Source organism: Mauremys reevesii, linkage group 2, assembly GCF_016161935.1.
Source record: "Mauremys reevesii isolate NIE-2019 linkage group 2, ASM1616193v1, whole genome shotgun sequence".
NCBI lineage: Eukaryota > Metazoa > Chordata > Testudines > Geoemydidae > Mauremys > Mauremys reevesii.
In genome coordinates, this window is record NC_052624.1 from 36,085,320 (window position 1) to 36,108,977 (window position 23,658).

Consider the following 23,658-nt stretch of genomic DNA (forward strand, 5'->3'; position numbering starts at 1 on the left):
ATCTGGAAAAGTTGAGAGCGACTGATCTACAGTACTAAAGTCCTCATCTATATCTGCCTCTAAGCAGAAGGAGGTAAGGAGTAAATCTCCAAGAAGCTCTCGGTCACGGTTTCACAAGAAGGCTATGGAACCTCTGGTCCCAAGGGACCAGGTCCCCAGGCTCTGAGTGAGGCCGGTACCACAGAGGTGAAGAGGAGTCAGTTATCTAAGACACATTTGGTACCGAGTGTGGATACCTGTATGCAGAGTGGCAGAGACAGGGTTGAAGAGACCAAGCCTATCACTGATTAACACTCTGTACTGATAACAAGAAAATCAGTGGTACCAAAGACTGTTCACCTACCTACAGTACTGAGAGAATCCCATACCAAGTGCTCGGTACCAGCTGCATTGATACCGAAGCTATCCTCCACATGTATCCCACTCAGTCCAATCTTTGATACTATCGGTACTTCAAGAGTTTAGATACCTTAAAGATCTGATAATATCTTCTGAGCTGGAGTATCCTCTGTTAACTAGGGCTGAGGGTTTCTCAGTGTCAAGACGCTCTGACACTGATCCCTCTGTCACATAGAGCACCACACTTGCCCTCATCTAATCTGTAAGCCGAACAGCTGTCTCCCCCCTTAGAGAATGTGGACAAGGACTCATTAGACTCTCAAATTTCAGTGTGGGGTTCCCCTACCTATTCTAGTTTTGATGGCTTGGTCTAGAGCAGAGGTTACTAAACTTTTCTTATTGCATACCCTCTTCTAGATCTACCACAGTGGCTCTCAAACTTTTGTACTGGTGACCACTTTCACATAGCAAGCTTCTGAGTGTGACCTCTTATAAATTAAAAACACTTTTTAATATATTTAACACCATTATAAATGTTGGAGCAAAGTAGGGTTTGGGGTGGAGGTTGACAGCTCGTGACCCCTCCTCCCCCGTAATAATCTTGCGACCCCCTGAGGGATCCCGATCCCCAGTTTGAGAACCCCTGATCTACCAGCTTCCTGTGTATCCCTACCCTTCTCATCACTGATACTTTGTTTTCTTCTTAACACTACCCGTCTTTAGCCGTCTGTCCATATTTCACTGTTAAGTACAGATATAGTTATAGTGGGATGTATACAACCAAACCGCCCCCTCCTCCCCCGAAGTTCTGAGCTCAGTTAGACTGGACATTTCCTAAGCAACTGAACCCATGATGTATAGTGATTGGAGGTGAGGGCTCTGTACATCCGTGTCTCTGTATATCCATGTTCTCATTGCAAATTAAGTACTGTATTTTATATAACAAATTTTCACCTAGTTTTAAAGCTTCATCTGAGTAGCGTATTATGAAAATATAATAAATAAAATCCACCATTACACAATTTCTCCCTCATCTCCCTCCCCGCGATGTCTTGTGTACCCCCAAGGGTACGCGTACCACAATTTGGAAACCCCTGGTTGAGAGTCTCAGCTATCCAACCAACAAAGTCTTACATGTGCAACATCTTGCCCTTCTCCCTACTTCTGGATGCCACCTCTCCCATTTTCAGGATGCATGGGAGCATATAACATCAGACAAATGAGTTTTGGAAGCCATAACACCTGGTAACGCTAACCATTTCAAATCTATTCCTCCTATACGTTGTCCCTCGTTATCCCTCTTCAGCAATCGATTGCTAGAGCAAGAGGTGACCTCTCTTCCAAATTTAGGAGCAATAGAACCATTTCCTGTGCAGCATGGGAAGGAGAGTATTTACTGATTCCCCAAAAGGCCAATTTTAGACCTCAGCTCTCTAAATATGCAAAGCAACAGAAATTTAGAACGTTAAACCTTGCAGCAATAATTCCTTCATGAGAAGTTGGTTTGCAACTCTTGACCTACAAGACACACTTTAATGTCACTATTCACCCTTCACACAAAAGGTTTCTTCGTTTTCTAATAAACAAGCACTGCCAATACAGTGCGCTCCCTTTCAGCCTATCTTCAGCACTGAGGGTATTTTCAAAGATTCTGGCAGTAGTTGCCACTCTCGCACATTGGGTATAATTGTTTTTCCATTCATAGACGATTGGTTGATCAAGGACAGATTGTATCAGGAAGTGTTAATATTAGTAAAGATCATGTGTTCTCTGTTTCACAGCCTGGGCCTTCAAATCAACCTCAAAGTTGGTTTTGACTCTATTACAGCATTTAGATTTCATAGGATCTTCCCTGGATGCTGTAACAGGCAAAGCGTACCATCCAGCAGATTTTTCTCACCAGAGATTCTCATCTCAAAGATTCAGGGCAGTCCTCAAGTAACAGTAAGAGATTGTCTTCAACTGCTAGGACACATCAGCTTGCATCTTTGTGTAGTGCAGCATGCCAGTTTGCACGACCAAACTTTCACAAGTGTTCCATTTTTGCAGTTTCCCCCTACTGTAGTGATATCATCAGATGTTCTGCTTTTACATCTGGGACCTCTCAAGGTACAGGGAAAATGCTCACTATAAGAGCAGCTTCTCCACATCAATCCTTTGAAATTGAGAACTGTCCAAAATCCTTATCTACACTTTCTACTGCTAATCAAATAGAAGACTGTCACTATATTTACTATGTGGCATGCAAGTATTATATCAACTGTCAGGGAGGCACACATTCATCATTTTTCTGTGCTAAAGCAATAAAACTCTGGAATTGGTGTATAGCTAACCACATGGTCATCTCAGCTTCTTACCGCACACACATTCAGAACATCATGGCAGGCAACTTCAGAAGACAATTTTTTCCATTAAATTACAAATGGGAACTGAACTCCAGAGTCCTTCACAAGATATTCTTATCTTGGGGTTGGTCCTGAAGGTTGATCTGTTTACCTCACCAGCCAATGTAAAAATGCATTGGGTATTGCTACAGAGGGAGGTCTCGATCCCTAATTCATAGGAGATGCATTCCTTGTCTCCTGGATGAAAAGACTTCTCTGTGTATCTCACCAACATTGTTGCTGTTAAAAGTTCTCAAGAAGATCGAGCCAGAGTCATGCTTATTGGGTGAGATGTAGATATAATGGATTACATCAACTTTCTAGGTAGAAACGTGGACAGTTTTGTTTATGTACCACTTGTATTCATAACCAGTTAATTTATCTGAACATTAGATATTTTTGATGTGCGCATTTTGCACTATGTATCATACAACAGTACATATTGCTATTTTCTACTAGAGACCTTATTTCTCAGAAATAAGTCAGTGAAATTACAATCAAATCATACTATGACATTTAAAATCTGCTGACAACTGCATGGACTTCAGGAGTAATCTAAGAAGTGAGGTAACATTGCCTTTTGAAGTCTTTCCATGTTTAAAAATAAAAGTTGGTGACTAATGTACCAACATGATTGCAACAAATTAGAAAAAGTGAAGGAATATTTATTGTAAACATCTGTTAAAATAAATATCACAACTAGTAACAAGCAAGACTTTTTCAGGCATGTAGAACTTGGATTTTGTGTCCTAAATGAAAATAACTTGAAAAATCTTTATTTAAAAGTCTCATAAATCAAACAGAATGTTTCATGTGCTAACTATATATAGCCATAGTGTTGGCAACAATGGCATCAATTAGTTATGTACTGTATTATATTAAGGTTTGAGATAGGGTTTAGTTTTCGGTGACCTGGTCTTGTCATTGCTTCAATGTTGCATTAAATTCCCTAATAAGTCACATCACTGTCAGTGCACTGTTGCTGAAAGGATGTGTATTGATGCTGTCATTTGTTATATAAGCCTCTGTACTACATTGATTATTGTATTCTGTTCATGAAGAAATTCTCTTCTCTGATTGATTCATTATTGCATTAACCTCTTATTTTTATGACTGGTTTTGACATCACTAAATAAGTTCATGTGCCTAAGTAAGATGGACTGACTCCTCATTAAGGAAAATTCATTGCAGTGTTGAAACTCCCTCTTTTTGAAAGTTCAAACAGAAACCTGACAGGATCTTCGTAGTTTTATTTGGGATGTGGGAGTGATAATACTTATGCACTACGCCTTTGAAGCTATTGACACATCTGCAGTAGGCTAACTCTTTTCCAAAAACTTCCTGTTTCTCACAAAAGCTTAACTTTTTTGCAGGAGGATCAAATGTTATCTGAACTCTGTGTGGTGTCCATTTATATTTCATGCAGTCTCTGTGTGATTAGGGGCTTGTCTCTGTCGACTGAGATTCTGCCATAAGTTGTTTGTATTTTGTGTACTTGAAACACACACAATTAAAAATGCTAATATAGGATTTTGACTTACTCCTCGGGGAATCCTGTGCCAATTCATAATGCAGAATTTGTGCAGAATTAATGTTCTGTGCAAAATTTCCTTCCCCCCCCTGCAGAAATGGGCTGCAGAGCTGCTGGCCACCATTAGGGGCCACTAAACCCCCCCAGAGCCCAGGTCGCAAATAGAAGACCACTATTGGGGAGATGGGGAGGGAGCTGGAGGGTTCCCAGCATGCCCTGAAGGAAGGAAGCGACATGAAGGAAACTCTGTACAAGCCTGGGACCCAGCGTCAGGCTGTTTCTTCCTCTGGATCCCTGGGCTCTGGGAGGGTAGAGGGTGTGGGTGTCTGGGCTGGAGGGTGCTCACAGCTGGGATTTGGGGTAGGAGGTGTGAGTGTCTGGGCTGGGGGGGCACTGTAGCTGGGTTCTGGCAGAGAGCAGGTGAGAGTGTCTGGGCTGGGGGGGGGTGCAGCTGAGCTCTGGGGGCCTTGGGGCTGCAAGTGTCTTTCCCCCTGGCAGGGCTCTGGAGTGGAGGGGGCAGAGAAACAGGAACTGGGTTGTTGTAGGGGTTTATTTAATTCTCTGCTCCTAAGGGGAATTTTTGTTGTTGTTCGTATCGTTACAGACATAGTTACTGACAGGTATTTTGAAATAAATTACCAAAATAATTGAAGCTGGCGTGATTATATAGCATTATTTTTACAAATAAAATATGCAGAATTTTGCAGAATTTTAAATTTTTTGGTGCAGAATGTCCCAGGAGTAAAATTTTGTTGAAACTAACAAAACTGGAAATGCAGACTGACTTTTAAAGCCTTTCTGGACAAACCATAGTAATCTCCTAAAATTAATAACTAAAAATCTGATTTTTTTTCTCCATTACAAGATTAAAAATTGAGGTTGACATTCCATTTCCTTAAATGGACATGTCATAACCTTAAGTTTACTGTAAGTGAAACTGGTAATGCTGCTTGAGTTAAGGCTGTTTAATGCTTTTCCTATTTTCAGTTGCTTATAGCACTTCAAACACCAGCCTTTCCAGCAACAACTGCTGTTCTGTTCTTCCAGTACAGGCTGCATGGGCCCCTGCTGCAGGCAGAGGACCCCGGTGGACTTTCTTCTCAAGGGCCTATCTCTGTCACACCACCTTGCTTTGGTGCCAGCCAGGCAGCAGGCCTGATTCAGTGCCCCTGAAGAGCATATCATTAATTCCACAACCATCTTGCCCAGTTCCAGCAGGCCTGGTCCAGCATTACCTCAGACCACTGAGTATTGGAGGTGAGCCAGAGAGGTTATGTATGTTATTTGGTTTCTCTCCCTCCCGCCCCCTGCCTTCCCAGTCTGTATTCAGAGACCACTACCATGAGAGCCTGAGTCAACAAGAAATATAGTACTTCTTTGCTTTGGGCATTCTAGAGGAGGTTCTCTGTCAGTAGAGGGAAAGGGGGTTCTAGTCAAAGTACTTCCTTGCTCCCAAGAAGACAGGGGCTTTGGCCAATACTAAACCTCAGAGGTCTGAAAACCTATGTCAAGAATCTTAGGCTTATGATGTTCTCTTGTCCATTATCATCCTTCTCCCTTCCCTTTCCTGGTCAAAAAGACAGATTTCTGCCCTTATCCTGAAGGATGCATATTTTCCACATTGTGGTACACCTGGCACACAAGTGCTTCTTGAGGTTTGTTTTGGACAACAATCACTACCAATATCAGGTTTTTCCCTTGGGGGTCTCCACAGTGCCCCATGTATTTATGAAACTACTTTGCTGTGATGGCTGCTTGGTTCAGATAGTCATCCAGTTCTTGGATTACTGGCTGACTAGGGGCCACAGAATCTCAGGCCTGGGACTGTCGTCATGTCCATTATCCAACTGTTCATTCGTCTGGTCCTGCTGGTGAAGAAGAAGAAGAAATGCACATTTAACACCAGAGTTCTTAATCAGTGCAGAAATGGTGACTGTCTACCTACTAAGAGGTTTCAGACTCTGCAGTTTCTGCTTCTTCCCGCAGTCTAGGGTTGCCAACTCTGGCTGGACATATTCCTGGAGGTTTAATTAGATGACAGTTTAATTAAAGATTAATCTTTAATTGCTGGAGACTCCAAACCATCTTGGAGGGTTGACAGCCATTTAGTCCCATACCCTGACATGAGTAAGATTCTATTTCAGGCTGTTGGGTCTTATGGTAGAATGTATGTCTACCAGGAGAATTTGGGAGCTGGAGGCTCTAATGGCAGAGCCACCTTATATGATCATCCAGAGGGACGAAGTATCCATAAAACTGCATCCCAGTTTTTTTTTCTAAGGTGGTGTCATAAATCTACAACAATATCATCCACTTAACTGTATTGTTCCCCAGGCCTCATGCAAGAAGAGTGGAACAGAGGCTGCGTGCGCAGAGCCATATTTGTTCTACTTGGACAGAACAAAATACTTCCAGAAGTCTCGCATGCTATTTCTGTCTTAAATTGAAGACAACATAGAAGACATCAAACTAGATTGCCCAGTGCATCAGGACATTTTTACTGGCTAATGGGCAGGCAGTCACCTGGCAGAGTACAAGCGTACTCCATGGCTTCCCTAGCGGAACTGCCAGGTTAGGATATTTGCAAAGCAGCAAAGTGGTTGTCTGTACATACATTCACAAAGCACTATGCAACCAGGGACGATGCAAGATTTGGAAGATCCTTGTTACAGTCCATACTCAGACTCCTTGTACCTTTCCCAATGGGGGCTAATGCTTGAGAGAGACCAACTGTGGAATATTTATACAGACTAGAATTTGAACAAAGAGGGTGCTTACCTCTACAATAATTGTTTTTTGAGATATTGTCCATATGCAATCAGTTAGTGTACAGGCAAGTAACCTCTCTTTTCTGGTCGCTGTTGTGACATTACACCCCATATCTTTATGGAAATATGCTTATGATATGAATATGGCATAACAGATATGTGATGCAAGATGGGTCTTGCAAGGTATCATTGAAAGGGTTATAATTTAATGAATATGATTATCCAATTCAAATGCATGTATCATTTCTGTATCTAAAGTTAGGAATATTGACTATGTAACAATTATAACTGGGTGTGTACTTGGGGAAACACCCACCAGACAACAGGCCATCTGCCTTGATGGGTCATTAGGAAGAAACAATAAGACTTTGAAGAGACTAACCTCTCTCCTTCCTGAGAGGCATCCTGGGACGTTGCAGTGGCACTACTAGGTCAGGTGGTCATGTCACATGGTACTAAACACCATCTTGGACTTCTAGTAATTTTCCATTAAAAGGAGGGGGAGCTCAAGACTGGGAAACAAGAGTCCTGCCTTATGTAAATCTTATTTAAGGCTGGGGAGTAAGTTGATCTGGGTTCACTCTTCACTGAATCCCCACCCAGGAGGATTGCTGGCAACACCTAAGGAACAAGGACAAAGGGAAAGGGGGAAGAGTTGAGCCAGGCTGGAAAAGGGATCTGGCCTGTGGATATGGTGTCTGAAGATTTAAGCTGCAAGCAGGGTAGCTAATCTTCAAGAATTTCTGCAACCGGCCCAAAAGCAACATTTAGGGTGAGAATTTATTTGAAATCAGTCTCTTTAAGATCTTAAGCTTAGTATGTGTGTTTTGTTTTATTTGCTTAGTAATCTGCTTTGTTCTGTTTGCTATCCTTTATAATCACTTAATCTGCCTCTTCTAGTTTAGAAACTTGTTTTTGTTTGTTATAAAACCCAGTTTGTGCAATTTATAACTGCGGGGTAGGGGTGGGCAAGAAGTTGTGCATATCTTCCTCCACATTGCGGGAGGGGGCGAATTCATGAGCTTACATTGTATAGATTTCTCTACAGTGCAAGACAATATTATTTTGGGTGTATCTCCCAGAAGGGAGCTGCACTTGAGTCTTGGCAATTTTCTAGTTGAGTCTTCCCATAGAAAGCTGTTGGGGGAGACTGTGATTCTACAGCTGGTGCATCCCTACCTGCATGTGTGTGCTGCCAGAGGCTGGAGAGCCTGATTCAGCAAAACGGAGGAGGAGTACAGGCTAGTGGACCAGGCAGGGTCAGTGAAACCCCAGTACATCAGGTTGCATCCCGGACAGGGGAGTCCAAACTGTCACAGTGGTGTCTTTCAAGGTTTTTGAAACAAGTAGTCTCTTCCTTGTGTATGTTTATTCATTGACTGGAAGAGTAAAACAAGCTTTCCAGCTTTTTCAACTCCCAGGTGGTTTCTTAACTTTGAATGAACCAGTCATTTCAACTAAATGAAATTTAGTTCATTCAAAATGACATGACTGTGCTGGTTCAAAGTGCTTAGTCAGTGACTTCACCAGTTGAGTGGTTTGACTTTCTTTAGAACTTTGGCAGCATGTACTAATCAACTTTTAACATTGATTGTAATAGTTTAAATGCATTTTGTATCTCTGACTATACTTTGTGTATAGTTGCTTGTCCATGTGTGTGGTCAGAGAAAGATATGAAATGAATCTTTTCCTTGTGGTGTTTTTTTTTTAAAGTAGTTTACTAATGAATGCAAAATGAAGCCATCTGATAAGATGCTTGAATGCCATGAAAAACAACAAAATTAAGTGCCAAGAATGGCTCAGACTTAAAACTTTATAGGGGAAAACTTTTAGGGAAATGTTTACAACAAAAACCAAGAAAGTATGGTAAAAACCTACATGGTGCTACACTTAAATTCATCTAGTATTCACCAAGAGCACTGTTCATAAGAACCATTGTTAATTCAAGTGGGTGACCACTGTGCTTTAGAAAGGCCATTGCAATTTGGACTTTAAGGAATAATACACAGGGTAGACCAGTAATTTATATAACTGGAATGAAAGCTACTTGTGTATGTTTATGACCTAATATTAAATTCATTCACTTTACCTGAGTTATAAATAGACTGGGAAGGCTCTGAACTATTGGGGATTCAGAGCAGTCGCCCATCTATATGTGGACAGCAAAAAAGTAGCTCCTTTATACAATGTGGAAGATTGAGAAATAGTAATTAAAAGCAAATTACTGGTAATTATCTTAAATACTGGAAGATCAAAGCTTACACTATTCTTGAAAATTATGCTAAAAGTATAGTTTAAAAATATATTTAAGATGAGCTTAATCTGTGTAAACTTCAGGGCACTAAGTTCTTGTTTTGCTTCTACATTTGCATATGTACTCCATCTTCAAAGTGAAATGAGAAACCCCCATGTACTTGCAGTTTCTAGACTTGATTATCGTTTCCACTGTATTGCTCATCAATAGACATGTCCTTGTTTTGGATGTTTCTTGAACAAGTACAGCAGAAGAGTGATATTGTATATGGTGATGAAACTAAGATTAGAATGTTATTTTCCACCAGCTTCAGGAAATGGAAGCATATAGACTAGCAAGACTCTCAAAGATTGGACCATATTATGATCCAGTGGGTTAAGGCAGGATTGCGAGTCTAGGATAAAATTTATCTAGGATAAAACTAAAGGTTAGTTCTTGTGCTTCAGGAAGTATGATCAGCTGTGTTGACAAACTTACCTTTGATGTAGAACTCCGCAGTTAGGGGCACTATGGGAGCGTCACACCTTTTGTCTAAAGTACTGTATCTAACGATGACTGGATACCTGGTTTAATGGCCTATTGGTGTGTTTGTTTATGTTCCTGCTGCTGTGTTAGCTCCATCTCCCTTTCCGTTTCTATGTGGATACTAAAGTCCATTCTCTCTGGGAGTAATATTACCGCTTCAGTTTACTACATACAATAACTCCTCACTTAACATTGTAGTTACGTTCCTTAAAAATGCGACTTTATGCAAATCCAATTTCCCCATAAGAATTAATGTAAATAAAGTGGGTTAGGTTCCAGGGAATTTTTTTTCACCAGACAAGAGACTATATTTTATTTTTATATATAGATATCTATATGTATAGATATAGATATGACACACACACACACTATAAGTTTTAAACAAACAATTTAGTACCGGTACACAGCCATGATGATTGTGAAGCTTGGTTGAGGTGAGGAAGTCAGAGGGTGGGATATTTCCCAGGGAATGCCTTACTGCTAAATGATGAACTAGCAATTGGCTGAGCCCTCAAGGGTTAACACACTGTTAATGTAGCCTCACACTCTACAAGGCAGCACGAATGGAGGGAGGGGAGACAGCATGGAAGACAGAGAGAGAGACTCGTGTGTGTGAGTGTGAGAGAGAGAGAGAGATGTGCATTGCCCCTTTAAGTATGCTGATCCCGCTCTAAGTACACTGCCTTTTTAAATAGATCAGCAAGTTGAGACAGTAGCTCCTGCCACCAAGGCAGAGGGCAGGAGCAGCACATGGCAGTGGGGAGTGGGACAGCTGAACTGCTGGCAATTGATAGCCTGCTGGGCGGCTGCTGCACAGCAAACTTAGGGGAATGGGGAGCTGATGGGGGTGGGGGCTGCCAGTTCACCCTGGTTCTAAGCCCCCACCAGCTAGCTCCAATCGGCTGCTCTTCCTGCTCTTAGATTACCTATTTCTGTTACTTGTTGTTGTGAAGGGGACTAGGTGAGTTGGCATACTGACAAAGTTTTCATATAGGTCAATTGCAGCATCTTGTAACTAGTATAGAAATAGGCTGGAGCAAGCTGTGTATTAACAGGCCGATGCTCAGAGTAGAGCTCACCACTGAAGACATGCAAAATTTGACATAGTTTGAGTGCTTTTGTGGACCAGTTTGTCCTTTGCTCACAGGACTATATTGTACTGTCATTGTTTAGCAAAGTTTCATATAGTGGGGGAAATAAACCCCTAATATACTGAGCTGTTGGCTGGATATTTTTCAAAGGTGCTAAGCACTTGCAGTCTGATTTCAGCCAAACTCTGTTAAATTTCTTTCCTCCAGTCTTAAGGGAAAAAAATCACTTTTAAAACTTGAAGAAAAATGTGTCCAAGAAATTAGGAGACAATGGGAACTTATGACATGGAGTGTTACCTGAGCCAGCAAGAGCTGGGCCTTAGCTCAGAACCTAAAAAAGTGGAAACCTGTGAAAATTCATCAAATTGAGAAAACTGCATTCAGCTCTGCTGAAAGCTAGCTGACTACACATGCAACAACTTCTGGGTAATACTATATTCTATAAAAGGGAAGCCAGGAAGACTCATGTAGTATAAAAATATTGCTCAGGCGTGCAGGAGTGAAATCAGGAAGGCCAAATCACACTTGGAGTTGCCCCTAGCAAGGGATGTTAAGAGTAACAAGAAGGGTTTCTTTGGGTATGTTAGCAACAAGAAGGTGGTCAAGGAAAGTGTGGGCCCCTTACTGAATGCGGGAGGCAACCTAGTGACAGAGGATGTGGAAAAAGCTAATGTACTCAGTGCTTTTTTTTGCCTCTGTCTTCACAAACAAGGTCAGCTCCCAGACTAAAAGGGGAAGGAAGAGGATCCGGGGAACTACAGGCCAGTCAGCCTCACCTCAGTCCCTGGAAAAATCATGGAGCAGGTCCTCAAGGAATCCATTTTGAAGCACTTCGAGGAGAGGAAAGTGATCAGGAACAGTCAGCATGGATTCACCAAGGGCAAGTTATGCCTGACTAACCTAATTGCCTCCTATGAGGAGATAACTCCCTCTGTGGATGAGGGGAAAGCAGTGGATATGTTATACCTTGACTTTAGCAAAGCTTTTGATACGGTCTCCCACAGTATTCTTGCTGGCAAATTAAAGTAGTATGGGCTGGATGAATGGACTATAAGGTGGATAGAAAGCTGGCTAGATTGTTGGGCTCAACGGGTAGTGATCAGTGGCTCCATGTCTAGTTGGCAGCTGGTATCAAGCGGAGTGCCCTGGTCCTGGGGCTGGTTTTGTTCAATATCTTCATTAACGATCTGGAGGATGGTGTGGACTGCACCCTTAGCAAGTTTGCAGATCACACTAAACTGGGAGAAGTGGTAGATTCGCTGGAGGGTAGGGATAGGATACAGAGGGACCTAGACAAATTAGAGGATTGGGCCAAAAGAAATCTGATGAGGTTCAACAAGGACAAGTGCAGAGTCCTGCACTTAGAACGGAAGAATCCCATGCACTGCTACAGACTAGGGACCAAGTGCAGAACTGCTGCCTAGCCAGAAAAGGACCTGAGGCTGTGGCTACACTTAGTGCTTCAAAGCGCTGCCACGGCAGCGCTTTGAAGCGCTAAGTGTAGTCAAAGCGCCAGCGCTGGGAGAGAACTCTCCCAGCGCTGTCCGTACTCCACCTCCCTGTGGGGAATAACGTACGGCGCTGGGGCTTTGACCACACTGGCGCTTTGCAGCGCTGGAGAGGGTGTGTTTTCACACCCTGCTGCAGCGCTGCAAATTTGTAAGTGTAGCCAAGCCCTAAGGATTACAGTGGACGAGAAGCTGGATATGAGTCAATAGTGTGCCCTTGTTGCCAAGAAGGCTAACAGTATTTTGGGCTGTATAAGTAGGAGCATTGCCAGCAGATCGAGGGACATGATCATTCCCCTCTATTCGGCATTGGTGAGGCCTCATCTGGAGTAGTGTGTCCAGTTTTGGGCCCCACACTACAAGAAGGATGTGGAAAAACTGGAAAGAGTCCAGTGGAGGGGAACAAAAATGATTAGGGGGTTGGAGCACATAACTTATGGGAGAGGCTGAGGGAACTGGGATTATTTAGTTTACAGAAGAGAAGAATGAGGGGGGATTTGATAGCTGCTTTCAACTACCTGAAAGGGGATTCCAAAGAGGATGGATCTAGACTGTTCTCAGTGGTACCAGATGACAGAACAAGGAGTAATGGTCTCAAGTTGCAATGGGGGAGGTTTAGGTTGGATATTAGGAAAAACTTTTTCACTAGGAGGGTGGTGAAGCACTGGAAAGGGTTACCAAGGGAGGTGGTGGAATCTCCTTCCTTAGAGGTTTTTAAGGTCAGGCTTGACAAAGCCCTGCCTGGGATGATTTAGTTGGGGATTGGTCTTGCTTTGAGCAGGGTGTTGGACTAGATGACCTCCTGAGGTCCCTTCCAACCCTGATATTCTATGATTCTGTGTTGGAGAATAGCCTCAAGAATAATCATATTGGTAATTAAATCATCAGTCTCTACTACTTGCCATATTTATTTCATTTGGACTTAGAGATGAACTCAGCCAGTTCAGAAAATGTAAAGAACTCTGACCCTAGAGATGTTTTGCTTAGAGGATAATCTACTGCTGTTTCTCAGCGAGTATATCTGTAATCTGTACAGTAAGTGTATAGTATTTACATGATATTAAACATTGCTAATTAGTCAGACTGCTCTTAAGAATGATATGAAAATAAGATGCCCCATTTCTCCAATCTTTCATCTATATACAGAATTTAGAAGGGGAAATTGCATTTCAGGCAGTATCTACCCCCCCCCCCCCTTATTTTGTTCTTTCATGGGGGAAAAAAGATTTTTTTTACAATAAGCAATAACAGTTAAGTATCAGAGGGGTAGCCATTTGTGGCCTGTCCGTTCAATAACAGTTAAAATTTCTGGCTGTGCTAGCAAAGCAAAATCTAACAGCTTGTCAAATGAGCAAAAAATCAAATTATCCAGTTTTGCTTTGAATGCTTTGTGAAAATAAAAAGGAGACTCATTAATTTAAGAAAAATAAACCCTACCTCTGCCCAGCTGAGAAACTGCAGGTAGCCTGATAATCCTCACAAGCCAGCAGCAAAGCAACCCTCTTTTTATTGCTCACTTCTTCGGATGCATAGAATGGAACACACAGACAGGAGATATTTATACATACAGAGAACATGAAAAGGTGGAAGTATGCATAACAACAGGAAAAGTCTAATCAATTGAGATGAGCTCTTATCAGCAGGAGGAAAAATAACTTTTTGAAGTGATAATTAAGATGGCCAATAGAAGGTGTGAGGAGAACTTAACATAGGGAAATAGATTCAATTAGTGTAATGACCCAACCATTCCCAGTCTTTGTTTAGGCTTAGTTAATTGTATCTAATTTGCATATTAATTCGAGTTCAGCAGTTTCTCTTTGGAGTCTGTTTTTGAAGTTTTTTTGTTGCAAAATTGCCACCTTCAAGTCTGTCACTGAGTGGTTAGAGAGGTTGAAGTGTTCTCCCACTGGTTTTTGAATGTTCTGATTCCTGATGTCAGATTTGTGTCCGGTTTGGCCAATGTACATGGCAGAGGGGCATTGCTGTCACATGATGGCATACATCACGTTGGTAAATGTGCAGGTATAGGAGCCCCTGATGGCGTGTCTGATGTGATTAGGTCCTATGATGGTGTCACTTGAATGGATATGTGGACAGAGCTGGCATCGGGCTTTGTTGCAAGGATAGGTTCCTGGGTTAGTGTTTATGTTGTATGGTGTGCGGTTGCTGGTGAGTATTTGCTTCAGGTTGGGAGGCTGTCTGTAAGCGAGGACTGGCCTGTCTCCCAAGATCTGTGAGAGTGAGGGATCATCTTTAAGGATAGGTTGTAGATCTTTGATGATGCGCTGGAGAGGTAAGAAAAATAAACCCTACCTCTGTTGGGGGCTGTAGGTGATGGCTAGTGGCGTTCTGTTATTTTCTTTTTTAGGCCTGTCCTGTAGTAGGTGACTTCTGGGTACTCTTCTGGCTCTGTCAATCTGTTTTTTTCACTTCAGCAGGTGGGTATTGTAGTTTTAAGAATGCTTGATAGAGATCTTGTAGGTGTTTATCTCTGTCTGAGGGATTGGAGCAAATATGGTTGTATCTTAGAGCTTGGCTGTAGACAATGGATCGTGTGGTGTGTCCGGGATGGAAGCTGGAGGCATGTAAGTAAGTATAGCAGTCAGTGGGTTTCCGGTATAGGGTAGTATTTATGTGACCATCGCTTATTAGTACAGTAGTGTCTAGGAAATGGACCGCTTGTGTGGATTGGTCTAGGCTGAGGTTGATGGTGGGATGGAAATTGTTGAAATCATGGTGGAATTCCTCAAGGGCTTCTTTTCCAGTATCCCCGATAATATCACGGCTAACCTGGTGGCTGAACTTTGTGACTTTGTCCTCACCCACAACTATTTCACTTTTGGGGACAATATATATCTTCAAGTCAGTGGCACTGCTATGGGTACCCGCATGGCCCCTCAGTATGCCAACATCTTTATGGCTGACTTAGAACAACGCTTCCTTAGCTCTCGTTCCCTAATGCCCCTACTCTACTTGCGCTACATTGATGACATCATCATCATCTGGACTCATGGAAAAGAAGCCCTCGAGGAATTCCACCGTGATTTTAACAATTTCCATCCCACCATCAACCTCAGCCTAGACCAGTCCACACAAGCGGTCCATTTCCTAGACACTACTGTACTAATAAGCGATGGTCACATAAATACTACCCTATACCGGAAACCCACTGACCGCTATACTTAATTACTTACATGCCTCCAGCTTCCATCCCGGACACACCACACGATCCAATGTGAAAATGTGCCTTAGCAGCGTTTACAGTTTGGTTGGTTGGGCTTCTCCTCCTGTCAAGTGTATGGCACATCTGAGGCCTAATAATTGTTGAGAAATTTTTCATCTTTACTGCTTCTGTTTAATTATGCTAAAGTTAAAGTGAGGATGTGATTTTTTTTTCATATTATACATATTTTATTAAAGGAAATAATGGACTAAACACTCAATTTAGCATTACATTAGTTTGATAGATCCTAAGAAGTATGAAACAGCCTTTATTAATATAAGGATTAAATTTGCACTTGATTTTCAAAAAATTAAAGATGAAGAAAAGTTTTGGCAGCTAAATTATAATTAAGGCTATTTTGTCATGGATAATTTTAGTAAATGTCACAGACAAGTCACGGGCAATAAAGAAAAATTCACGGAAACCTGTGACCTGTCCCTGACTTTTACTAAAAAAAAAAAAAAAAATCCATGGTAAAATGGGAAGGGATTGGGCAGCTGCAGGGTGTCTGGGAGCTCTGGGGCTCCCCATCGCCCATGTGGGCTCAGAGCTCCAGGGGTCCCCCTGTGATCTCCCATGATGGAGGGGAGTTGCTGGATCCCCCGGCCCCCTCCCCAGCACTGGGAAGCTGCCGGGGTCCTGCTGCACCCCCAACCCCCGCAGTGGTGGCTGGGGAGCTGCTGGGGTCCCCCTGCCCTCCCTCGACAGTGGCCAGGGAGCTGTTGGGTTCCCCTGTCCCCCAACTCCCGCCATGGTGGCTGGGGTCCCTCTGTCCCCCAACCCCTGCGGCGGCTGGCAGGGAGCTGTGGGGGCGTCTCCTGCCCCGCCACAGTAGCTGATGGGGAGCTGCGGGGTACCCCACTGCCCATGGCAGCTGGGAGCTTGGGGACCAGCTGCCTCAGGCAGCTGGGGTCCCTCACAGCTCCCTGCCACTGCGGAAGGCAGTGGGACCCTGCAGCTCCCAGCCACTTGCGCTAAAGTCACAGAGGTCTTTGGAAGTCACGGATTCCGTGACTTCTACGACCTCAGTGACAAAATTGTAGCTTTAATCATAATGTACTGATTGTATAGCATCAATTTCAAACCAAGTCGGTATTAAGTGCTTCAGTGTTTCTTTTAAACTAAGATGTTTTGGGTTTGAGTGATGGGTAAAGAATGCTGGGGGCTGAGGGGAAGTGTTATCTCTTTGTAAATATGATACCCAAAACCAATGACCCAGTCCTGTGGGGTGCTGAATGCCCTCAACTCCCATGTAAGTCTTAGAAATGGTGCTAAGCTTTTTTTCTCAATATGTCCTCTGCACATTAGATAAGTTAATGAAACTGTAGTCAAACTAGGATTTTCCTATTGTCAAGGGAATCTAGAGACTTGGAAAATGAGAGCTCTGACATGTTTTGTTGCTCACTGTGTAGTGCATCAGGAAATACAAATAAAGCCAAGGAAGACCTGCTACCAGTGAACATCTGGAGAGACCAGAATCTTTGTGCTATCATGCAGCATGATTAAATGGGACAAGAAAGAGAGGATTTCATTGCACACCTGTAAAGGGAACCAACCAAATAATGATGGAAGTATCTGAGAGGAAACAAGTGAGGGACACTGTCAGGTACCTTAGTTCTAAAAAAGTGTAAAAATATTTTACAAAACCCATTGCAATACTAATGGAAATATTTTCAAGAAATTGATTATGAAAGCAGTTTCATTGGCAGTTTAAACACTTTCCCAGCAGCATTTGCAGTCCAAACACTGCAGTACTGAGTAGTGCATGCACCTGAAAATGAAACTGACTGGAAACTAGTTAAGAAATGAGTAGCTTATGCACACTAGTGAAAAGCAAAAGTGTGAATTTTAAAAAACTGAGAAAAGTGTATTCACATTTCTTAAGGCTTTATTTTTTACAATCATTTCTAGTTTTCTAATAGTAGTAAGGAAATTTTATAGAAGCATTTACCTTGTCTCTTTAAAACACACTTTTCCAAGCTTGAGCAAAGACTAGAACACCATCCTCGTTAGGTGTGCTATGGTGCCTGAAACGGAAGTTTACAAGCCCTTTCATATGATATTGATTACAAGTCCATGTCTTGGCACTATGTCATAAAGTAGAATACACTACTGTACTTACTCAGTTTGATTGCTGTTATTTCCACAGAATTATGGTGGTGGTTGCTGTTATTTCCACAGAATTATGTAGACTAACATATCCAGGACTAATTTTTTTATACATGATCCTGCTCTGTTTAAACTGTTAACAAGGTCACTCCCAGCATAGATAAACTTTGACATCCATATTTTGTTCTGTGCCGTTATTCTCAATATTTAAAGCTAACTAGTTCACTGACCTGATTGGAACCAAAAACAATGTAATTACTATGTATTCCAGTGAAAACTTAACTTTATTTTTGGGAAGTAAATATTTGTTAGAAATATAAGAGCAAGTAAACAGAAGAGTGCAAAGATATAGACAACCCTTCCAGCCATGTTGCTCAATAAGACTTCGCTAATCAATACTCTGAATCAGTTACAGTGCCTGTTCTTCACATACATAAGTACAATTATGCTGTCAGTGTAAAAAGAATATTTTCAAAAGTGAAATATTTAAAACTACCAATGAAGAGTAATCCCCATTTTATTCTTCTGCTGTACCTATTACTTAGATATTGCCTTACCTTTCATCATTGGTGATCCCTTGATTCGAGGATGAGCTCTACCACATATTTACATATGGGTCCTGAGATGACTTACCTTTTATAATGCACTGAAATGTCAAGGTGAAAGGACCCAGATGCTCATCATTTGTATTTGTTTTGCCTGTGGTGGGTGTGGAAGAGGATCCTAACCGAATGAAAACTTAATTATCACTTATGGTGGACATACTAGTGCTACTAAATCCACCTGTCATGGCATCAGTAGTTACAATTTCTGTTCTTTATTCCTTTGAATTTTTCTATGGTGATATGGTCTAACCCCATCTCCTGATCTCAATGTCAAAGGAGAGACCTCAGAGTAGTATAATGGATTCTAGTTTACATTCTCCAAAGGAAAAGGGTTAACTAAGATAAACCTCTACTCTTAAATGAAAAGCTGAATAAAGAAATTTAGTACGTAGTCTATACAGATCTCTTTTATGCCTCTCTATTCTATGCAGAACATAGTCTTCACCACTGCCTTCTGTCTTTGCCAGTCTCTTGATGCAATCTTAGCTTCTTCCTGTGTCTTTTTGATAGCTTTCAGTTCTGTTTTTATTGGGCATTTCACAAATTTTTTACTTTTGGCCTATTCTTCATCTCTTGCCCTGGGGGTTCTGGTTCAATGCCTGTCTTGTTATGTTTGGGTTTTTCCTCCATCTGTGCCCTAGCCATATCGATTTTTGTTCTGTAATTTCATGTCCTACTAGTTTCTGTTGTCTTCCTCCAGAATTTTTTTTTTCTGGCCATCTGATACTGAGGATTTGTCTAAGGCCACTGATCATGAAATCTTGAAGTTCAGATAGTAAGGTCTTAAGTCTCCAAGTTTCAGAACCATATGCTAAGACTGACTTTATAGTGGTATTAAACACTCAAAGTTTAGTTTGGAAGGCAAGATTTCTGTTTCTCCGGATAAGCTTTAGAATTTACAAAGGCATGTCTGACTTCTGTTGTTATGGCTTTAATGTCTTTTTCTGTTACTCGTATTGTAATTTACTGTGCTGCCAAGATATGTGAAATATCGGACCTCTTCCATGTCAGCCACAGAAAACGTTTTTGGTGTTTCTTATTATGTGTTGATTCTCATGGGTTTTGGTTTTCTCAGGCCTGGTCTACACTGAGGGCGGGGCGGGGAATCGATCTAAGATACGCAACTTCAGCTATGAGAATAGCGTAGCTGAAGTTGCGTATCTTAGATCGACTTAGAATAATTTACTTTGCGTCCTTGTGGTGTGAGATCGACGGCCGCTGCTCCCCCGTCGACTTTGCTTCCGCCTCTTGCTGAGCTGGAGTTCAGCAGTCGATGGGAGAGTGATTGGGGATCGATTTATTGCGTCTACACTACATGCGATAAATCAATCCCCAATAGATCAATTGCTACCCGCTGATCTGGCGGGTAGTGTAGACGTACCCTCAGTGTTGATTTTCAGCCCTACTGATTTGTTAACTATTTAAGAACATAAGAATGGCCATACTGGGTCATACCAATGGTCCATCTAGCCCTGTATCCTGTCTTCCAATAGTGACTGGTGCCAGGTGCTTCAGAGGCAACAGAACATGGCAATTTATTGAGTGATCTGTTCCCTGTCATCTAGTTCTAGCTCCTAGCAGTCAGAGGTTTAGGGACACCCAGAGCATGGGGTTGTATCCCTGACCAGCGTGGCTAATAGCCATAGATGGACCTATCCTCCATGAACTTATCTAATTCTTTTTTGAACTCAGTTATCCTTTTGGCCTTCACAACATCCCCTGGCAACAAGTTCCACAAGTTGATTGTGCATTGTGTGGACAGGTACTTCCTTATGTTAGTTTTAAGTCTGCTGCCTGTTAATTTCATGGGTAACCCCTGGTTTGTATGTTACGTGAAGACACATTCTTATTATAAGACTTTCTTATTCATTCTCCACACCAGTCATGACACAGGTCTATAAAATCGTATCTCTCCTCAGTCGTCTCTTGTCCAAGCTGAACAGTCCCAGTCTTTTTAATTTAGCCCGATATGGAAACTGTTCATCCCCCATAATCACTTTTGTTGTCCTTCTCTGTACTTTTTTTTCCTATTTTAATATCTTTTTTGAGATGCAGCGACCACAATTGCATGCAGTATTCAAGGTATTGGTGTACTATTGCTTTATATAGTGACATTGTTATTTTCTGTCTTACCTATTCCTTTCCTAATGGTTCATAACATTCTGTTAGCTTTTTTTGATGGACACTGCACATTGAGGAAATGTTTTCAGAGAAGTATCCCCAGTGACTCCAAGATCTTTCGTGAATGGTAATAGCTAACTTAGACCCCACCATTTTGTATGAATAGCTGGTATTATGTTTTCCAGTGCATTACTTTGCATTTATTAACACTGAATTTCATCTGCTATTTTGTTGCTCAGTCACTCAGGTTTGTGAGATCCCTTTGTAACTCTTCATAGTCTTCTTTGGACTTAACTATCCTGAGTAATTTAGTCTTGTCTGCAAACTTTGGCACCTCACTGTTTACACCTTTTTCCAGATCATTTATGAAAATATGTTGAACAGCACTGGTCTCAGTACAGATCCCTGGGTGACCCTGCTATTTAGCTCTCTTCAACGTTAAAGCTGACTGTTTATTCCTACCCTTTGTTTTCTATCTTTTAACCAGTTACTGATCCATGAGAGGACCTTCCCTCATATCCCATGACTAAGGCTACGTTTAGTCACGGGTATTTTTACTAAAAGTCATGCATAGGTCATGGGCAATAACCAAAAATTCATGGCCTGTGACCTGTCCATGACTTTTACTATGTAACCCTGACTAAATCTTGGGGTAGGGGTAGCCTGGGGTGGGGGCGCTGCAGGTGCTTGGGGGGTGTGTGTGTGTGTCTAGGGTGTGTCTCAGGTGCTCTGGGAGAGCACCCAGGACCCCCTCTGGTGATGAGGGGAGTGGTTGGCAGGGCTTGCAGGCTTCCTATGTGGCTCCTTGCGGCTCTCTGAAAGTGACATGTCTCTACTTCAACTCCTAGCTCTGCGCGCTGCCCCTGCCCCAAGCACTGGCTCTGCAGCTCCCATTGGCTTAGAACCATGGCCAGTGGGAGCTGTGGGGGCAGTACCTGCGGGCGGAGGCAGCGCATGGAGCTAGGAGCTGAGGGAGGGACATGTTGCTGCTTCCGTGGAGTCCCCCACCGTAAGCACCACACAGAGCCCTCACCCCTCCCACACCCCAACCCTGAGCCCCCTCCGACACCCAAACTCCTGCTCCTGGGGGGCGGGGGGCGGTAGAGGAGAGGGGGTAGATGGTGGCCCGAGTCTTCCCCAGTAGCGGACGGTGTGGCTGGACCAGGTGTCCCCCGGGCCACCCGCACCGGCTGCTGCAGAAGTCAGTCTTGGCAAGTCATGAAATCCGTGACTTCCGTGACAAACTCGCAGCCTTACCCATGACTCCTTAAGCATTCAGTATTGTTTTTTAAACAACAATAAAAAATAAAATAGAACAGGTGCTTTAAACAAATGCAGTCTATGCAGTATCTTCAAGCTAACCATTCCAGTGCCCTATTAGGTTCACTTTCAGATTCTCTTGCATTCACTTAAAATTAAAAAAAGATGTAATTGAGTAGCATGATCTAAATGTACTATCAGAAGACTGCAGACAGTAAACAGTATAAACTAATGCCAATCCCACATGTTCAAAAAATCAGGCGCCCCCAAAATCATGAGACTTTTAAAAAACTTAAAAATTTGGGTTCTCTTGTAACCTGACAAGTTAAAGATACAGTAAAACAAATGGAACACATTTTCACAGGAAGGGAGGAGAGGATGGATGGAGCAGAAGTTGCTTGGCAGCTCTACACTTCCCTCCTCCTGTGAGCAACTGGGGGCTCCTCTGCTCCTCCCGCCTCCCATCCTGCAATACCCAGCCTGCGAAGGAGCAAAAGGGGAAGAGAATGAGACACCACTGCAGGGCCCCCCCTCCCCCTCCCAGCCTGGGGGAAGGGAGTGAAGAACTGCAGAAGGAGCACAGATGAGGCTGGAGCCTGAACTGATGGCAGCAACTGGAGGGATAGGACTGCTGAAGAGATGTGGGGGCAGGTGTGAGAACACCTGCAACAGAGGCCAAAAATTACCCTATCCAATAAATTTGGGAGAGTTGGCAACGAAGGGCGATGATTGGGGGAGCTAAATCAAAAGAGATCAAAAACACTGTATAACTTTAACAAAATCTTGTCTTTTGGATGGTCTGATTCATGATTTTTGATCTCTTGAGTTTGGCAATACTGCATGTAGGACCCTAACTTTGGATGCAGTTACAGACTAGTGACCATTGACAAGGGGGTCTCAGCCAGGTCTGCAGTATAAAAGAGGAGTTAACTCCAGATTTACACTGAAGTAGGAGGAGAATCAGATTGCTGAATACCTACACTCCTCTACAAGTGTGATTGATTTTAATGGAATTTGGATAGGCTCTTGTTGATTTTAATGGGGAGTTGGATCAGCCCCTTTAAATACTTATTGTCAGCCCCTGCATTCTACCACTGATGTCCCAAGTGCTGCTAAATTTCGCTTTAAGCATAATTTTAAATAAAAGCAGCAATACATCTACTCCTTATATGTTTGCATTATTGGCTGTATTAATTTAACATAAGAGGTAGGAAGAAAAGTGTAAATGCAATAGAGGAAGTAAAGACTATCTCTGCTCTCTCCCCCACACCCTTCTCAGAGGGGAGAAAAAAAAGCAAAGTGCTAATAGTCTGCACTGATGTAAATGTTACATGTAACTTTATATTTGCATGTGAACTACTAAATTACACTGAAATTGTAACTTTACATGCACACACAAGAAAATGTTGCTTCATTTTCCTGTAATTAGGCAGTTAATATCCTAGAACAGATTCATTTTTAAGATAGACATACAGAAACTGTTCTGGAATACAACAGTCAAGATACTGTACTTTAATATTAGATGAGAAAAATATTAGATAAGAAGTTGTAGTAAAACATTCATATAAGAATCTCAAAAAAAATATACAGGCAACTATATGCACAAAGCTGTGCTCATTCTGCCAAAAAATTTTAGCTAAATGAAAGTCAAAAGAACATACTATTCAACACTGCAAAAACAAACTGAAAATTGTGGTTTCTTTAAGTCACTTGCTGCATTTCAATTTCCTGGCATCTTATTTTGCTGTGACCACTTCCACCATCACAGTTTCCATTTTTTTGCATCTTTTCTTGATAAATGAACACCTACAGGCATAGTTGCAAAAAAAATATAAACTATTTTCCTGTCATGTACTTTCCAAATCTGTAACACTTAAGAACAAAGCAACTGCTTTTCTCTTCAGACAAAAAAGCAAGGAAATTCTTCTCCAGTATTGCAG

At 42.2% G+C, this 23,658-nt stretch overlaps 1 protein-coding gene across 7 annotated transcripts in view; it reads left to right on the forward strand.

Annotated features, from left to right (window-relative positions):
- Positions 1-23,658, forward strand: part of PIP4K2A (phosphatidylinositol-5-phosphate 4-kinase type 2 alpha) — a 194,382-nt gene that overhangs the window by 24,443 nt on the left and 146,281 nt on the right. The gene's annotated exons all lie outside the window — the stretch shown is intronic.